The following is a 19,375-nucleotide window of genomic DNA, read 5'->3' as shown; positions in this document are numbered from 1 at the left end:
CGGGGATTGAAGCATTGGTGTTCTACCTCCAAGCTATACCTCTCAGCCCTATTTTATTTTGAAACAGGGTCTTACTAAGTTGCTGAGTGTCTCACTACGTTGCTGAGGCTAGCCTCAAACCTATAATCCTCCTGTCTTGACCTTCCAAGTACTGGTATTATAGATATGTGCCATCAACCTGGTTCCAGAATTTGTTCATTTTATAACTGAAAGTTTACACCCTTTGGCCAACATTTCCCCATTCCCCATTTCCCCCAGCCCCAGCCCTGGTAACCACCCTTGATCCCTGTTACATCAGTTCAACTCTTTCAGATTCCACATATAAATGAGACCTAGAGTATTTGTCTCTCCATGTCTGGCTTATTTGACTCAGCATACTGTCCTCCCAGCTCATCCATGCTGTCATAATTGGCAGAATTCCCTTACTTTTTTTAAAGATGAAAAATATCCTACTGTATGTCATATATATTCAGTCTTCATTCTCTGTTTTTTTTTTCATATCAAGTTGGTTTTACAATAGGTTTTACAAGGCCTATTTAAATAACTTTACATTTTCCATAGTTCCTAGCACAATGCATCAAAACTTGCATTTAAATATCATTTGGATTTTCTATACTTCCAAGCACAATGCATTGAAACTGAGCTTGCACATTTGATGACCAGCAGACTGCTGGTGACTGTGGAAGGGGTGAAAATCAATGAACAGTTGAGAGGCTAAAACAGAATAAGAAAGAAACATTAAAAAAATAAGTAGATGAGTTGATTTTCTCTGGCTTTCTGATTTTTGTGTCAAACGTCTCCCTTGCCTCTGACTCCTTTACCTCTTTCCCTGGCTATCTTGTCCTCATCCTTCATGTCTCTGTGCACACTGCACTTCTTAGGGAAGACCTTTCCAGTGCCCCAGCAGAGTTTTCTGATCTCCTGTTAATAAACTTTGAAAACACTTCAAATTTCTACTTTTGCAGCGTTTACCACAATGCTTATTATTTGTTAATATTTGCATTCTTCTCAAGGAGGAAGCTCCTTAAGGGATCATGATTTTCTTGTCCTGTGGTATATTTGGGACTCTAAACAATATTTGGCATATAAATGGGGCATGGTGGTGTATGTCTGCAATTTCAATCCTTGGGGGTCTGAGACAGGAGGATTGCAGGTTCAAAGTCTGCCTTAGCAACTTAGCGAGGATCTAGGTAACCTAGTGAGACCATGTTTCAAAAAATAAATAAATAAAAATTTAGCTTAGAGCTAGAATGACCTTAGGGTCATTGCCCAGTACTGAAAAAAAATACTTAGCATTTAGAAGACAGCTATAAATATTGTATATATGGATTGAGTGGAAATACATATATTTACAGAGAAATCAAGAAAGAAAAATGTCAGAGAACAGAAAATTCACTCATAAGTGTGTGCATTTACTCTACAGTCCTATATATCATAAACTTTTAAAGCCTGTTTATTATATTCCTGACACAATGCTGTATGGAAATGAGAAGTCAAAAGCTACTGACCCCCAGCAGTGCTGCTCATCAATAAATTCTTCTAAGAAAATGTGACTCTTTCTAGATAAACATGTAGGTATGTGGAAGAGTCTTGCCAAATAAAGAGAAATCAAAAGAAATCAGGCATATATGCTTAGCATTTAACTAGTAAATAAGTTCTATAATATCTTCTTGCTTTTACTATATTAATTTTGATATAATTTTAGTGGCATCGCAATCACACGTTATAATGAAGTTCAGGTTGACAGAGACATACATGTGCACAGCCTTGGTGAACTCCCCATCTTAGCTTCCATCGTATTCTCTTCCCTTCCCATACATGATATTGAGATTGGCATTGGTAATTTTATATACGTACATAGCATCGCTATGAAATTTTATTCCACCATAAAGAAGAACAAAATTATGCCAGTCGCAGGAGAATAGATTCAACTAGTGAATATTGCTAAGTGAGATTAGCCATTGACAGAAGTGAAAGGCTATATGTTCTCTCTTGGATATGGACACTACGGAAAATCTGAGATTGAAGAGGGACTCCAAATTAAGGACAAACCCCAGTGGAGCATTGAAAGGGATCTCAGGGAGAGACTTGTTTGGGGAAGGGAGATTTGTGAGTGTAAAGAAGCTTTGTCTTCTACAGAAAGGTGTGCACTTAATTCTTATGTTAAAATAGGTCTGTACCAGACTCCATGGATTTTTTGGTAAACACTGTGGATTAAATACCAGGTTTTATTTATAATTCAAATTCAAACTATTCAAAATATTTTATTGAATATCTAATCTTTCCACAAATACTTATAGATATTCAATTGGCTCAATAGTACACTAAATACTGCAAAGCTACTCTCAGTTCAAAACTTAAAACTGCTAACTGTGTAAAAATATTTTACCAGAAAAGAAGATAATAAATATTGCATTACTCTCTGCTATTTATGTGTGTATTCCACCCACTCTAGTGAATAATGAAGCGGCTGTTAAGAAGTTCAGTAAAAGATAAAATACTAGTGATCCTGAACCCCAATTTAATTAGGCACGGCCAGGATTTATTATGAGTGTAGAGAAACCATCAAGAAGTTTTAAGACATGAAGCTCAGTAGAGATTATCTATGCAGTGTGCATATATATTTATAACTCCACTGGGCTCTTTTAACTCAACAAATAACCTTATTTTCCTGTTGCCCAAATAACTTTCTCTTTGGGAAAAAAATAAATTTCCTTGAACAATAGGAACACTTATTTTTAAGTGCAGAAACTGGGTTTATGGTTGATCAAAAGAGGCTATAAATCAAGTGATTCTTACAATATATTTGAAATCTATGGCAAGCAATCTGGGGGGGTTGGAAAGCTTGGCCTGCTTGACACGGTCATGCTGTGGCTGCCCTCAACCCTTGAAGGCACATGTTCTCGACTGTCAGGGCTCCACTAACTTGTGAAATTGCCATTATTCCTTCTGAAGACAATGCCACTGGGTCTTATCTCACGGTAAAATAAAGTGACTGAATTATATTGTAAGAGTACAGCTGCTCATTCAGTCAAGAAACAGACTCTTATAAGGTATGCACAGCCAAGTCTCTGGAACAAAGAGTCACTTAACTCACAGGAGAGTCTATTTTACACTTAGAAATAGCCACACAAAACTCTAGGACAGGTTTACTAACATTATATTACAGATGTCAACTTATCCCATCAAGTAAGCTCTTTGGACTGTAAATGTCATCTGTTTTGTTACTATATATTTTGCACTCTTCCTCTAGAGGAAATGAGTATGACTCACATGTGACAAGAGTTTGCCTTGTGTACACAAGAGTTCTGGGAACTTTAGATGCAGTTAATTAAATAGATATCCAAGGCTTTGTAATTCTAACAGAATCTGTTGTGTCAGAAGTGTCTTTCAATATTTTGCTTAAATCTGGAACATGACGTCCTTGAGAGTTCATTAGAGTCATTGAAAAAGCCTAAAGGAATTCTTTTCCATTTTGTTTTTTCCTCTTTGAACTTTTAACTAACCTACTTTTTTCCACCTCACTTTCTGGCCGCAGCGATGGTGGTAAGTTTTTATACAGCTGTTCTTGTCCCAGAGCTGCTGAATAAGGCCCTGATTACTTTAAGCAACTTTTACAATTAGCTTTCAAGAAGCAAATTACTATGTTATGTATAGTATCTGTGATTACAATAAACTGCTCTTTCTTTTTTTTAAAATAACATTTCAATGTGGGCTTTAATTGAAAGCTCCAGCAGGTTGGTGAATATACCATGAACTCAATCAAATAGGTCTCAAAAAAAAAATACAGAGGAATGTTTGACAATCAATAGAACAAGTACAGTGCTTTCAGCTCAATTTGATTTTAAAAGGATGTATTAAAACAGAAAAACTTAAAATGCAGTGTTTAGTTCCCCTGGGGGGGCTTCTCCCACAGCTCAGAAGTGGTAGGGAAAAACTTAGCAAGCTCAGTCTGAACAGGCAGACAAATCTCGCCACTTCCACCGGGCTTTGATATTTCTTGATTTAAGCACTCACTCAACAAATATTTAAACACTCAGTTTCTCTTAAAGGCTATCTCCAGTTATCTAGTGGAGAAATGCTCTACAAAAGGTGCCGCAGGGCATATCCAGCAGTAGAGCTGTGAAGAGAGGCTGAGAAACTAAGAGTCCACCAGAAAGAGGCTGTATGCGCTGGACAGTGATGACCAACTGTGTCATTTCAGCTACTTAGTGAGTCCCTTTGCCACTCAGTGAGACCCTGTTTCAAAATAAAGAATAAAAAAAAAATAGGGTTGGGGTGTAACCTGGAGATAGAATGCCCCTGGGTTCCATTCCCAGTACCGCAAAATAAATAAATAAATAATAAATAAATAAAATTCTAAATAAAAGAGTACATACCAATGAACTATGAAGTAGTAAGCCCCTTTTAAAAGTATTCAAATGCAATGTGGACCTATTAAAATATGCAAATTTAATGTCCTATGAAAGAATATGCTCCTGTATTGTAATACATACTTCTGGGAAGATGGCGACCGACCGAGGGAAACAGCACATACCAGTCCTATTAACATCTGATCTCCATTGCCTTATAAACAGCGGTCTACAAAAGCCAGAAAATACCATAACTAGAAATATAATGTGATAAGTACAAGGCAATCAGAGAGCAGAAAAGAAGCTTGCCTGCCTAGCAGCCACAGGCACCACATCAATACCATCTTGCTTCACTGCACTCAACTCCAGAGCTAAACAGGAAAACAACCAAAGACCTGAAGTAAGCAGCTGCAGGTCATCAGAACTGTAAGCTATCAGTTCCTCCTGTGCAAACACCGGCTACAACTTCCAGCAGTGGCAGCTGAGCTCACCACGCCCCCCAGAGATCTAGAGCGGCATGCAACACACCAGAAAAAAAGAAAAAAAGAAAAAAAACAACCCTTTTTGCCGCGCAAGTGCAGGCACAACAGCAACATCTTCCCTAAGTGCACCTGACTTCAGAGACAAACAAGAAAACAACCCAGGACTTGAAGTGAGCCGCTGTAGATCATCGGAACTGTAAGTCATCAGTTTCTCCTGCGCAAACACCGGCTACAACTTCCAACAGTGGCGGCTGAGCTTACCACGCTCTCCAGAGAGCCAGACCAGCGCTCAACAAGACAAGACAGTAAAATTTGAGATAATTTTTTAAAAATTACATACTGGACTGACCTGTTGTCGTGGCCGATGTCATCTCGGGCTGCCAGCTTGAACTGCAAATCCCAGCTCCAGCTAGCTCCACAGCCCCAAGAAATTCTGACAAGTAATCCAAGAACTCGAAATACAAAATGTGGCAGAAGATCTCCAACATCTTAAATGACCAGCGCCATGCTTCAGGGATGGAGAAAAAGATCCAGAAGCTGGTGTACTCACCAGAGGCCAGCATCAGCAGCAGCGCACTGTGCCCTCCAGAGCCGTGGTCCGCAGGACAGCAAGGTAACTGTTGTGTTACTCATTACTCAGCAGACAACTGCCCAGAGCAGCCGTGGACCCTGGTGGGCTAAAACCTGGCAGCCCATCTCAGAGGTAGTCCAGTTAGAACCTCCAGAGACACAGGAAAGGCCCATAGTGCTCAGGGCGCTGTACCTGCACAGGTCACAGGGCTCGCTTTGAGACTTCACAGGATACCCTCTGCCAGTGCAGGTGGGAAGGCTGAAGCCCAGGGCCGGAAGGTGCAGAGCCCATGGCCGGAAGTTGGAGTGCCCATGGCCGGAAGTTGCAGAGCCCATGCCGGTAAGGCACAGAACACAGGCCTGAAAAGTGCAGAGCTCACACCCAGAAAGTGCAGAGCTGAGGGCCTGAAAGCAGAAAGCATGGGGCCTGAGATCGCAGAGCCAATGGCAAAGAGCACATAGCCAGAGCCAAAGGGCACCGAGCCCAGGGCCCAAAGGCATGGAGCACAGAGCCAGAGAGAAGAGAACCTAGGACAAGAGAGTTCTGGAGAGGGTGGGAAAATGCAGAACCTTGGGCTTACAGGGAACTCATTTACAGTGACACCTGACACCAGGACACCTAAATACAAAGCTGTCAGAGGCAAGAGAGGGGAGCAAACACTCAAAAAGTGGGCCCAAAAGCTGCAAATAGGCTACAGAGCAAATAGAAACATTGGAATATACTTCAAAATCTACTATAGTGACCAGACATACAGATATTATACAGACCCGGGCCCTATATATGTAAATTAGCAGGACTGCTGTTTTTTTTTATTTTATATTTTCTTTCACGCTGTCACTAGTGCTTCCCTGGAAAACATTATGTGAAGTGAGATCAGCCAAGCATAGAAAGAGAAACAACATATGTTTTCTCTAATATGCCCAAACTAGGGAATATTAGGGATATCAGAGGGATTCCAGATAATGGAGGGGAAACCTCAGCAAAGCGAGAAAGGAAGGGTAGGGGAGGAAGAAGGCTGAGGTAGGTTAATGCAGGAGCTGCATTCAAATATGTGTGTAAGTGTGAATGTAGCATGGATAATCTGGTCACTCATTGGGGAAGCGGGAGGGGAGGTGGGGGGGCACCGATTACTGTGCGAATGTATGCCACTGTCAACATGATTCACATTAATGACGTGAGACTATAGTGAACCAATAAAATAAAGTATTCTAATGCAATGTAGACCTATTAAAATATGAAAATTTAATGTACATTTGGCTAAATTATTAATTTGATGGCAGAATTAAAATACATTTTTATGCACAGAGGCCTAAAACATGCTTCTCACATATCTACTTCTTAGAAAGATGCCTGAAGGTACACTCCAGCAAAATGAAGGGGAAAGCAAAATAAGAGAAAACAAAGCTTCCTAGTAAAGGTATCACAACCCCAGAGGTTCAGTTAGAGGGTTATCTTGGATAAAGGTTGAGTCATATGTAAACCTGGGAGGCAAGTAGTTCCCATTGGATTAGAGAGGGAGGCTCAAATCAATATAAAGATGGAAACATTTTGTAGATAATATCTGAAGGATGGGCAATCCAACAGTAAGGTGTGAGAAATCACAGAGGTGTGATACAGATTTGTGTGTTCAGGGAACTTTCAATATTTCAGAAGCTAGATGTAAGAAGAGAAGGTGCTGGAGAGAGAAGCAGAGGCAGACCACTGAGGGAGGTGTGTGCCACGCATGGGAGGCTGGCTATGGCCAGGCTCCTGTTCCTAGTGCTCACGCAAGATATAAGAACCAGCTGCCATCTGTATTCCCATCTCCCCTTTCAATTTCTTAGATTCAACCCCATCCCATATTTCAATAGCAAAAGCAATGACAACAAAATTTGAAATGTTCAAAATTTAGCTTTCCTCAAGTGTCATATTTGATGACATTTTCTATATCCTTTGCTCCAGTGCGGGACTGGAGCCTAAGATATTTGCTTCAGTTCTTCACTTATCAAAATGAACTTCAATGAAAGCTCCTAAAGTTAATCACTTGTTACTTAAGAGTGACAGAAATGAACCTGTGGCTATCAGTTTAAACCATTTTCCATTTAAACCATTATTTTTAAAGTTGTAACATGAAAAGCTTGGCTCTCTGTTTAGAAACTTTTCTCTTGTCAATTGACAGTGATTCAGTGAAGAAAATGTTTCTAAATGTTTATTATATTATATCATTTAAAAAATAAACCAAGCAGGAAATTTAAGGTTTATATAAAGAGTGATATAACAAACTATATTTTTAAGATATATATACATTATGCAATTACGTAAGGGAAATCTTAAAATGAAGGCATTTAAATATATTCAAAACAATAGGAGTAATTTGCAGGTATTCTAAAAGTTTTGAGGTTTTATAACATTTTCCGTTTTAGAATTTTTGGTTTATAGATGCTCAACCTGCATCACTCTAAATAAATATGTATATGAGCATGTTATGTACACTGTAAGCTGCTATACAAATGTAATAAAAATTCCATAAAATCACAAAGTGAAATTTAGGTAGAATCTTAGTCTCCAAGAAACATAGTAACCTCATCTCTTAGTAGAGGCAGGTGCAATTCAGTAAAATAAGATAATGTCAAGGATTCCTACAATTGAGGACTAAAGCTGAATTTATGGCCTAATTACTCATGAATTCATCTCATGCCAAAATACATGAAGGTGTGTAGGGTATGATAGATACCTGCAGATACTGCTTTCAAAAAGTTTGCTCACAATCTTAATATGACCTTTTTTCAAAGGATTTTTCTCTTCTCTTACAATCTTAAATCCTTTGTTACTGCCTACATGTAAGATAGCCATACAATTTATCACTCAAACCAGGACACTTTTGAAAATGAAAGGAGGTGCTGTGCTATTGGACAGAAACAGAGCTCACGCTGAGCAATCCAGAATATGTGGTTATATTAGCTGTGGGAGGAACAGCAGTCCTTCCACTTCCTGAACTTCTGCAACTGTCTTCATGTAGTAAGGTTTGATTATTTTTTTTAAGTATACACTCCCTAAAATATGCTAATTATCATTCATTCAGCTTCTTCAGATATTTCACAAGCTTTTACAATTGTGCATTTTAGCAAACAGAGATGTAGTTGGATTCATGTACACTTTATTTTTTCCAATTCTTTTTGGGATGAGTCAAACACACACACACACACACACACACACACACACACACACACACACACGATTAAAAACAATATGCAGCCGGGCACTGTGGCACGCGCTTGTAATACCAGCATTTGGAAGGCTGAGACAGGAGGATCATGGTTCACGGACAGCCTCAGCTACTTAGGCCCTCTGCAACTTAGTGAGACCTTGTTTCAAAAATAAAAAATAGAGCTGGGCTGTTGCTCAGAGGTAAAATGCCCCTGGGTTCCGTCCCCAGTACAAAAAACACACACACATACACACACAAAACAATCAAACAAACAAACAAACAAAAAAACAATATACAAAGGATCATTCTTTACTACAAATATTTAACATAAGTATCTAACTTGTCAATAAGCATTTTAAGTGCCTATTATATGCAAGTCATTACCAATATTTACAGTATTTATGGGAAATAGAAAAAAATGAATAAATGTAATCAATACATTAGTAGGTACCAGCTGAGATGTATACACAAATAATTGGTAAAGGGCAGGTCCAAGGAGTTCCCAGATTAAATAAGGTTAGGCCAAGTCCCAGAAGACCCACATTCATTAATCAAATAAGGACATTTTAAACCATACGTGGAGAAGTATGAAAGAATTTAGACATGTGGAATGTTTATGGTGAGATATCTGGGATTGTATCAAGATGACTGAAGGTAAATTTCAATGACATTGAAAGTTGAAATCCAGGCTTGGCATGGTGGCCCATGCTTGTAATTCCAGTACTTGGGAGGCTGAGACAGGAGGATCACAGGTTCACAGCCAGCCTCAGCTACTTAGTGAGACCACCCACAACTTAGTGACACCCTGTTTCAAAATGAAAAATAAAAAATAGGGCTGGGGATGTAGCCTGGAAGTAGAATGTCCTTGGGTTCAATCTCCAGTAATGCCCAAAAAAAGACATAAGTTGAAATCCATTTATAAAATGTTTGAGCAAGACTAATGATAGGATTCATAATGAATATAAAGTTTTAGAAGAGTATATTGGAGCAAATCACCTTTAGTTAAAATTGACATTGAAAATCATATCTACTCCATATGAAGTGCAGTATACATTTTTTTAAATAGTCCTTGAGAGCTGAGAGTGTTGGTGCGTACCTGAAATCCCAGGACTTGGGAGGTGAAAACAGTAAGATCACGGGTTCAAGGCCAGCCTCACGACTTAGCGAGGCCCTCAGCAACCTAGGGAGACCCTGTTTCAAAACACAAAATAGGGCTGGAGGTGTAATTCAGAAGCAGAATGCCTCTTGGTTCAATCCCTAGTACCACACACACAAAAATGTGTGTGTGTGTATGCGTGTGTATATATATGTGTATATATATATATATATATATATATATATATATATGTAATATTCCTTGAATATTTGTAATATATTAATATTAATAATTATATTATCATTATATTAATATTAATAATATTTGTATTATTCCTTGAATATTTGTAATATATTAATATTAATAATTATATTATAATTATATTGATATTAATAATAATATTTGTAATATTCATTGAATATTTGTAATATATTAATATTAATAATTATATTATCATTATATTAATATTAATATTTGTAATATTCATTGAATGATATATTCTAGCATATATACTCATTGGATATATATTATATTGAATCAATATATATTATATATTATATACATATTAAAATATGATAATAAATAATATTATTAATATTCTTTGTGGTGTTCTTATTCCAACATTGGTTAGAGAAGGCTAAATTCTCTATGAGAAGGATCAAGTGAAACTAATGTGCAGTTTATCTGATTATGGAAACCTTTCCAGTTAGGCAACTACAATTGTTAAAAAAAATATTCTTATGAATATAACTGTAAAATAAGGAGGGACTGGAGGGGCCCAGCTAGACAATTGTTAGCTTGCCTACAAGGGTTGTCGAACTCTATTTTAATACTCTCCATAACCATAATGTAAGAATTAGATTAAATGATGTGAGGTCACTGTGTTGGTTAAAATCATGTGATATAGAATATATGGAATACATTTTATATAAAGAACATGTTTTAAGAAAACAACTACAAATTTATAATCTATGAAAATTTACCATGAATTTATTTTTCAAAGAGAAACCATTTATAAGGTATATTTACATATTAAAAAGGAATTTTCAACTAAGAATAAACTTATAGTTAACTTTTAAATTTTTGAGTTTGATATTCTTATACAAATAGGAATTTTTAATTAAAAATTAAAGCCTGTACTCAAAAAATACCCCATTAGCCATTAGATGCCAATATACTTGAAAAGATGCATTTTTTGTTTAAAAAAGTTTGCTATAATGCAGTTTTTCTCTAATTCAAACCAACTCTTTCTCTCAAAATGCTCCTCCCATGCTGTGATGGTAATTTAGATAGTTGATATTTTACTGCTATGGTATTTTCTATTTCTAATTAAGAATGATATTAGACAAATCAATTTCAAAATAGAGCAGAAGCTGCAAAACCAAGTTGAGACGTATAAAGATTGCTGTTAAGATATGAGCAAAAATAAATAGATTACCATGCCCTAGATTTTAAAAAAGGATTCATTTTGAATAATAGATCACTCATAAGGATTGAAGAGGTAGGCTGACATCTACCAAATATCTTTAAACTAATATAAAACATATAAGCTACTAACACAGAATCTAAAATGAATTAGACACCTTGGAATGAGACTCATTGAGATAAGGTGTTAGAATAAATTATCTATTCTGTCTGTGTTATTTATCTTTACTTGATGCTTTTGAATTAATTGTACTGACTATTAGAAATGTGAAATTAGCATTTTAAGGAGAATTTGAGTTCTAGAGTGAGTAAATATTTATGGAATGCCTAGCATTTAATTATACAAGCCAAAAATTGTGCAAAGGGGATATCTCAAGTGCCTACAAAATTATAATTTGAGATATTCTTAAAAGAAGCATCATAGTTTATTCATTGAAAGGTTTAACTTTCTATTTTACTTATATATAGACCAACTTTAAAAATTATTTATAAATGTATTATATAAAATATTTTTAAATAAAATATATGTAACTTAAACATATATATATATATATATATATATATATATATATATATATATATATATATATATATCATCCTGTTCTACAAAATAGCTTAAAGTTATCAATTTCCAAGGCAGGTACAAAAAAAGTCAGTATATGCCATTTGAACTTTATAAACACATAACAAATACAAATCTTATTGGATTCCGAGGGAAACAAAGCACTTTGTCTTTGGTGATCAGAGAAGTCATTAAGGATCCAGTGCTGTTTGACTGTGCCTTCAATGGATATACAAGATGTCAATAAAGAGAGTTGCAAAGACAGCATATTTCAGGATCCAAACAGCTTCTTTGAAGGAATCCTGGCAGACAAGTCCAAGATGCACCCTGAGGAGAGTGACCACCTCTGCCTCTGGTGGAATAAGATGTGGGTTGGTTGGGGGGGAGAAGAGGGTTAAAGATGCTTTATTCATTTTGTTTGTTTCAAGTACTGAACTCCAGTGAAGGAAATGATGAGATCAGAGTTATGTAGTATGGATGAGTTTAAAACCAGACATTCCTAGGATCAATAATACCAGAGCAAGTTACTTAATCCTTAAGAACCTCTATGTTCTTTCTTCTAAAATGAAATTATTCATTGGCCACTGCCAAACTTAAATGAGACACTACAGTGTAGAGCCTCTACCCATGGTAGTAAGGTGATTGGTACCTCCGGTAAGAAAGAAAATAGTGAATATTTTTAACAATTTTTTATTGAACATAAATAGTATACATTTAAACTATATTTGGTGCCCTCTCCCTCCATCCTCATTTTCCCTTCCGCCCTCCCACCAATGGTTGTCTAGGTTAACCATGGCTTATTCATAATTTTACACATGTTCAGATGTAGACCCTCATTAATCAAGATCAGCCTTCCTCCTCTCCTATCTTTCCATTCAAACTTAGCTAGTATTTCCCCTCCATTATCTGGAGTCCCACTGGTATCCTTTGTGTTTCCTAGTTTGGGCATATTAGAGGAAACATATGTACCTTCTCCTTCTATGCTTGGCTGATCTCACTTAACATAATGTTCTCCAGGGCTTTCATCTTCTTGCAAATGATATAATTTTGTTCTTTATGGCTGAATAGAATTCCATTGTGTGTATTTCCCACAGTTTTGCTATCCATTCATCTGTTGATGGTGATCTGGGTTGGTTCCATATTTTGGCTATTACAAATTGTTGCTGCTATGAACATAGGTATGCAGATGTTGCTGTATTTCTCTGAATTCAACCCCTTTGGAAAGATACCTAGGAGTGGTATAGCTGGATCATATGGTGGATCTATTCCCAACTTTCTTAGGAATCTCCACACAGATCTCCATAGTGGTTGAACTAGTTTGCATTCCCACCAACAGTGTAAAAGAGTTGCTCTTTCCCCACATAGAAAATAGCAATTTATTTTCCAAACTTTCTAGGTCTTTTCTTTCTCCATATGAAGTTCATGATTGATTTTTCTAGGTCTCTGAAAAATGTCACTGGTATTTTAATGGGGATTGCATTGAGCCTATAGATCAGTTTTGGCAGATTGGCCATTTTGATGATATTTATTCTGCCTATCCATGAGCACGGGAGATCTTTCCATCTTCCAAGGTCTTCTTCAATTTCTTTCTTTAATGTTTTATAGTTTTTGTTGTAGAGGTCTTTTACATCTTGGGTTAGGTTTATTCCTAGGTATTTTACTGGTTTTGAGGTTATAGTGAATGGAATTGTTTTCTTTGTTTCTTTCATTGTGGATTCGTTGTTGGCATAAAGAAAAGCCACTGATTTCTTTAGGTTGATTTTGTAACCTGAGACTTTGCTGAATTTGTCAATCAGCTCCAGAAGTCTTTTGGTTGAGTTCTTTGGGTCTTCCAGATAAAGGATCATGTCATCTGCGAATAAGGATAATTTTAATTCCTCTCTTCCTATGTGAATTCCTTTGATTTCCTTCTCTTGTCTGATTGCTTCAGCAAGAGTCTCAAGGACTATATTGAAAAGGAGTGGTGATAGTGGGCATCCTTGTTTTGTTCCCGACTTTAGCGGAAATTCTTGCAGATTTTCCCAATTCAATATAATGTTGCCTTTGGGTTTGCAGTATATTGCCTTAATGATGTTGAAGTACTTTCCTTCTATCCCAATTTTTTGCAGTGTTTTTAACATAAATGGGTGTTGGATTTTGTTGAATGCTTTTTCAGCATCTATTGCTATGATGATGTGGTTTATGTTCTTGGTTCTATTTATGTGGTGAATAACATGTATTGATTTGCGTATGTTGAACCAGCCTTGTTTTTCTGGGATGAAACCGACTTGGTCATGATGTATTATTCTCTTGATATAGTTTTGAATGCGTATAGCTAGTATTTTGTTTAGAATTTTTGCATCTATGTTCATTAAGGATATTGGTCTGTAGTTTTCCTTTCTTGAGGTATCTTTATTTGGTTTGGGGATTAATGTGATACTGGCCTAATAGAAGGAATTTGGAAGAGTTCCATCTCTTTCGATTTCCCAGAACATGTTATGCAGTATTGGTATTAGTTGTTCACTGAAAGTTTTGTAGAATTCAGCTGGGAACCCATCTGGGCCTGGGCTTTTCTTTGGTGGAAGAATTTTTATTGCCATTTCTATTTCTTTGGTTGTTATTGGTTGGTTTAGGCTTGCTATGTCCTCTTGGCTGAGTGTAGGAAGGTTAACTGTGCTTAGAAATCTATCAATTTCTTCCAGATTTTCAAGTCTATTGAAGTATACATTTTTAAAGTAGTTTCTGATAATCTTTTGAATTTTTTTGCTGTGATGATATCTCCTTTTTTATTTCTAATTTTGATAATTTGAGTTGATTCTCTTTTTCTTTTGGTTAGGTTGGCCAGGGGTTTATCAATTCTATTAATCTTTTCAAAGAACCAACTTTTTGTTTTATTGATTCTTTGAATTGTTTTTTGTTCTCTATTTCATTTATTTCTGCTCTAATTTTAATGATTTCTTGCCTTCTGCTGGCTTTGGGAATAGACTGTTGCAGAATTTCTAGGTGTTTGAGTTGTGTCATTAGGTTCTTTACTTGGTGGTTCTCTGTCCTTCTTATGTGGGCACTCAATGCAATAAACTTTCCTCTTAATACTGCCTTCATGGTGTCCCATAGATTTTGGTAGGTTGTATCTCTGTTTGCATTTGTTTCCATAAATTTCTTTATTTCTTCCCTAATTTCTGCTCTTATCCATTCATCATTCAATAGTGTATCATTCATTCTCCATGAATTTGAACACTTTTTTTCGAGTCTCCAGTTGTTGATTTCTACTTTTATTCCGTTGTGATCTGAAAAGATGCAAGGAATTATATTACATTTTTTGAATTTGCTGGTATTTTCTTTGTGTCCCAGGATGTGGTCTATTTTGGAGAAGGTTCCATGGGCTGCTGAGAAGAATGTGTATTCTGTAGTTCCTGGTTGAAATAATCTGAAAATGTCTATTAGGTCCATTTGGTTTATGGTTTCCTTTAGTTCTAAAGCATCTTTACTCATCTTTTGCCTTGAAGATCGATCCAGTGGTGTGAGAGGCGTATTAAAGTCTCCCAGAATTATTGTATTTGGGTCTACTTGGGATCTTATGTCCAGAAGGGTTTCTTTTACAAATGTGGTTGCACCCACATTTGGGGCATAAATCTTTAATATCATTATATCTTCTTGGTGTATTGTTCCTTTTAATAAAAGGAAGTGCCCTGATATGACTCTCTTGATGTGTTTTAGTTTAAAGTCTGTTTTGTTGGATATCAGGGTTGCTACCCCTGCTCTTTTTTGGTCACCGTTGGCATAGTATATTTTTTTCCATCCTTTCACTTTCAGCCTGTGAATGTCTTTGGCTGTGAGGTGAGTTTCTTGCAGACAGCATATATTTGGATTATGTTTCCTAATCCATATTGCCAGTCTATGTCTTTTGATTGGTGAGTTAAGTCCTTTGACATTAAGAGATATTATTGAAATATGATTTTTGTTTTCTGCCATTTTGTGTTCTGTCTACTCTTGGGTAGTGTGATCTTTCTTCTTTACTTAAATGGCCCACTTATTAACTTCCTCTCTTCTCTGATTCTGAAGTCTGCTTCTTTTTTCTTCCTTGTGGTTTATTTCTTTAAGAATTTTCTCTAGTGTTGGCTTTGAATTCATGAATTTTTTGAGACTCTGTTTATCCTGAAAGACTTTGGTTTCACCATTGATCTTGAATAATAGTTTTGCTGGATAGATGAGCTTTGGTTGGAAGTTATTTTCTTCCAGGGTCTGAATCAAGTCGTACCAGTCTCTCCTAGCATTCATAACCTGGGTTGTATAGTCTGGGGTGATTCTTATTGTTTTGCCTCTGTATGTCACCCTTCCTTTTGCTCTCACTGCTTTTAAGATTCCTTCCTTGGCCTCTATATTGGTCATTTTGGTTATTATGTGGCGTGGAGTGGTCTTTCTTTGGTTCTGTCTCAGTGGAGTTCTGTATGCCTCTTGGACATGAAGGTCCAAGTCTCTTTCCATATTTGGAAAATTCTCTGAGATTATTTCCTTGAAGACATTACAGATGCCCTTGGTCTGTACCTCTATTCCTTCTTCAATGCCTATTATCCGTAAGTTAGGATGCTTCATATTATCCCATATTTGCTGGATGTTTAGGTTTTGTTGCTGTAGAGATTTCTGTATATCGCTGACTGTGTTTTCGGTTTGGGATGTACTGTCTTCTAATATTGATATTCTGTTTTCCATTTCATCTAATCTTCCAGAGTTTCTTTCTATTGCTGTCTTCATTTCACTTATTGCCTCTTTCATTTCATTCCAAACCTCTTTCTGATTCTTTTTTAGTGTTTCTAACTCACCTTTGACCTCCTCTATACTTGTTTTAAATTTTTTCATCATATTGTACATTAAGATTCTGAACTCCCCTTCTTGTATTTCTAGTAGGTCAGTATTCGTGATTTCTGCTGTCTCTTCATAATTTCTGGTTCTCATATTTATAGCGTTCTCTGTCCTGTTTTCTGATTTCTACCCATCATTTGTGAGTATTATGCTTAGTCCAATCTTAATATTAGGAGTTTAGGGATATCAGCAAGTCAGCAGAGCTTTACCAGTTGAGGGTGGGTGATGTGAGAGGAGCTGGGGTGATGGGTAAAGGAGTCAGATTAGGTAGAGGATATGTTTAGGTTGAGAAAGACTTTAAGTATGATAAGGTGATATCTTGCTAAGAATGAGAGAGAGTTAACTAATAGGACTCTTGTTGTTAGTAGAGTAAGTATGGATATATGAAATACTTTGAGTATTAAACAAGGAGGTATATTATGGGGAAAATTTTTGGGGGAGAAGAGTAGATAGGTTAGTGTGGAAATGTTTGTAAAGAGAGGTGATGGAAGGAGCAGACAAACAAAACAAAATCCACACAAGATACCAAGACTATTATATAATCAAAGAAAAATAAAGGAAAAACCAATCAAAGGAGGAGAACAAAAAAAGGAAGGAAAGAGGAAGAAAGAGGAAAAAAGGACAAGAATAAAATAAAAGGAACTAGCAGCTGTGTGAAATCAGAAAATAAGGCAAACTATCAAATATTTATATAAAAAAACAACAAGTTAAAGTAAAAGAAGGGTGGGTTAAGAAAAAAATATAAAACAGCAATAGCCATACCAAAACAAAAGCACTGTAAAAACAAAACAAAACAAAACATCCACAATAAAAGTAAAACAAACAGTCCTACTTATTTACGAATATGGGGTCAGGTCCATATAATATTTGTGTATCTGATTGCTTTGGTAGCTTTCAGAATATAATCCAATGTCTCTTAGTTTTCTTTGTACTCTATTTTTATCTTCTTAGGTCACTCTGGGTGTTTGGACACCTTTCTTTCCTTTAACTGCTTTGGGTTTATGTGTCAGGATGTCTGATTTCACTGTTATTAGGTTCTGTACAATTCCCAGGTTCTGCAAAATTCCAACCTGTAGTCAGCACCTCTGCACTTAGCACCCTAGACTCCCGCCTATGCTTCCCTACAGCAGGGGTGGAGGATGTCCAAAGTATACTTGGAGCCTCCCCGTGAGGTCCTGTGCAGATATTGTGACTTGATGGATTTTCCTGTATCTCTGGAAATTCCAACTGGGCTAGCCGGTGTGGTCCCAAGATGTACCCTGGGCAAAGGGATGTCAGTTCCTGGATGCCCACACTTACTGCCAGAGCTCTGCCTATTCCGAGAGTGCAGGCTGGGTGCGCTGCTATTATTAGACCCAGGTGTAAGTGGGTGCAGCTGCCTATTGCTGCTGCTATACTCTTCCAACGTGTATTGAGCTGTGTTTTCGATTAGAGCTAAGCATCAGGCTACCGGGCAGGCGGGAACTCCCAGCGGTGGGCCAGGGGTGCAGGATAGGTGCACAAGGGTCCAGGTGCACAGGCAGTGCGCGGTGTCCAGCAGTGATCTCTGCCTCCCGCGGGATGTAGAAGCTGGGGGGTGTGGGGCGAGGAGATTTCAGGGGTGCACAGAGCTTTCGCAGCCTGGAAGGCAGGCCTCTGGCAAGGTGGATGTCTGGGCTCCAGTGGGGGGCGGGGGCTAGACACACAAGGCAGGCTCCAATTTAGGGGTGGCAGTGGTGCAGGCACTGACTACTAGCAGGGGTCCGGGGCACAGACAGGGTGCACGAGGACAGTGCTGGGTTCTGAGGCATGGGACAGATGCCCCGGGCCAGTGCTGGGGATGGGGCTGGGGCGCACGCTAGGACCCGCACTTTCCCTGGATGCACTCAGGTACCTGGCTTCCTTGGTTCAGGCTTCCGTGGGAGTCCCCATGCTGTTGTGATCCAGTCGCTGGTGAGAACACAGAATTCTGACGTGGGTGCTGCTCGCTGCTTAAGATGAGGTCCTATGTTCGTTTTCAGTCCCGGATTATCTTGCTGTGGTGATTTCAGTCAGGGCTCCGGAGTGCCGCCATTTGGGGTAGCAGGCAGCCGCGTAGGCAGCCCGCCGGCAGGTGTCCCAATTTTATCTGCAGCAGGTCTGGTGTCGATCTTTGTTCTTCTTCTTAAAGTTCAGGGTTCCGCCAAGGTACCTGGATCTGTTTTGGTTCCTGGTATGTATTTATTTTGTTGATTAAGACACTGCTTTCTAAGTAGTTGAACTTTATTTGTTTCAGCTACTGAGAAGTGCTATGTCCCTCAGTCGCCATTTTGAATCCCTCTCCCCCCGTGAATATCTTTGAATGTAAATAAAACTAACGAGTGTTTCAAGCATTTGGCAAGGGTTAATTTACAGAGGACTGAGGGAACAAATCCCCTGAGATCGCGGTGCTGAAGCTGGGGCAGGGCACCAGAGCTAGCACTAGTCCCCTTGCAACACGGAGGCTTTGGAGCAAGGGCACACTGGGAATCTGCAGCTGTATGACGTAGTCAAGTCACAACTATTCCTTTGCCTCCAGTTCCTCCTTTTGTGTGAAATAGAATTAATCCATCATAAAAGTGAGTCTTTGTTCCAATAAACCTTTATTGACAAAACAAGCAGTGGGCCAGATTTACCTCCCCTTACTGTTTGCTGACTTCTGGTCTAGGCACCAATTAGCTGAATTGACATGGAAGAAAAGGTATCTCCAAAAGAGGGTCACAAGGGTTTCCCAGAAAGAGAGGGGAACTTGACATGGGCTCCTTGACATTCAAGATAGAGACAGAGAAGAATTTCAGCACATGAAAATAGAGGTCTATTTAAGAGAGCAAGGAATATATATATTCAGGGGAGAATGTGGCTCA

The sequence above is a fragment of the Muscardinus avellanarius genome, assembly GCF_963383645.1.
Source record: "Muscardinus avellanarius genome assembly, chromosome: 9".
Taxonomy (NCBI): Eukaryota; Metazoa; Chordata; class Mammalia; order Rodentia; family Gliridae; genus Muscardinus; species Muscardinus avellanarius.
Note: the sequence above shows the minus strand (reverse complement) of the source record.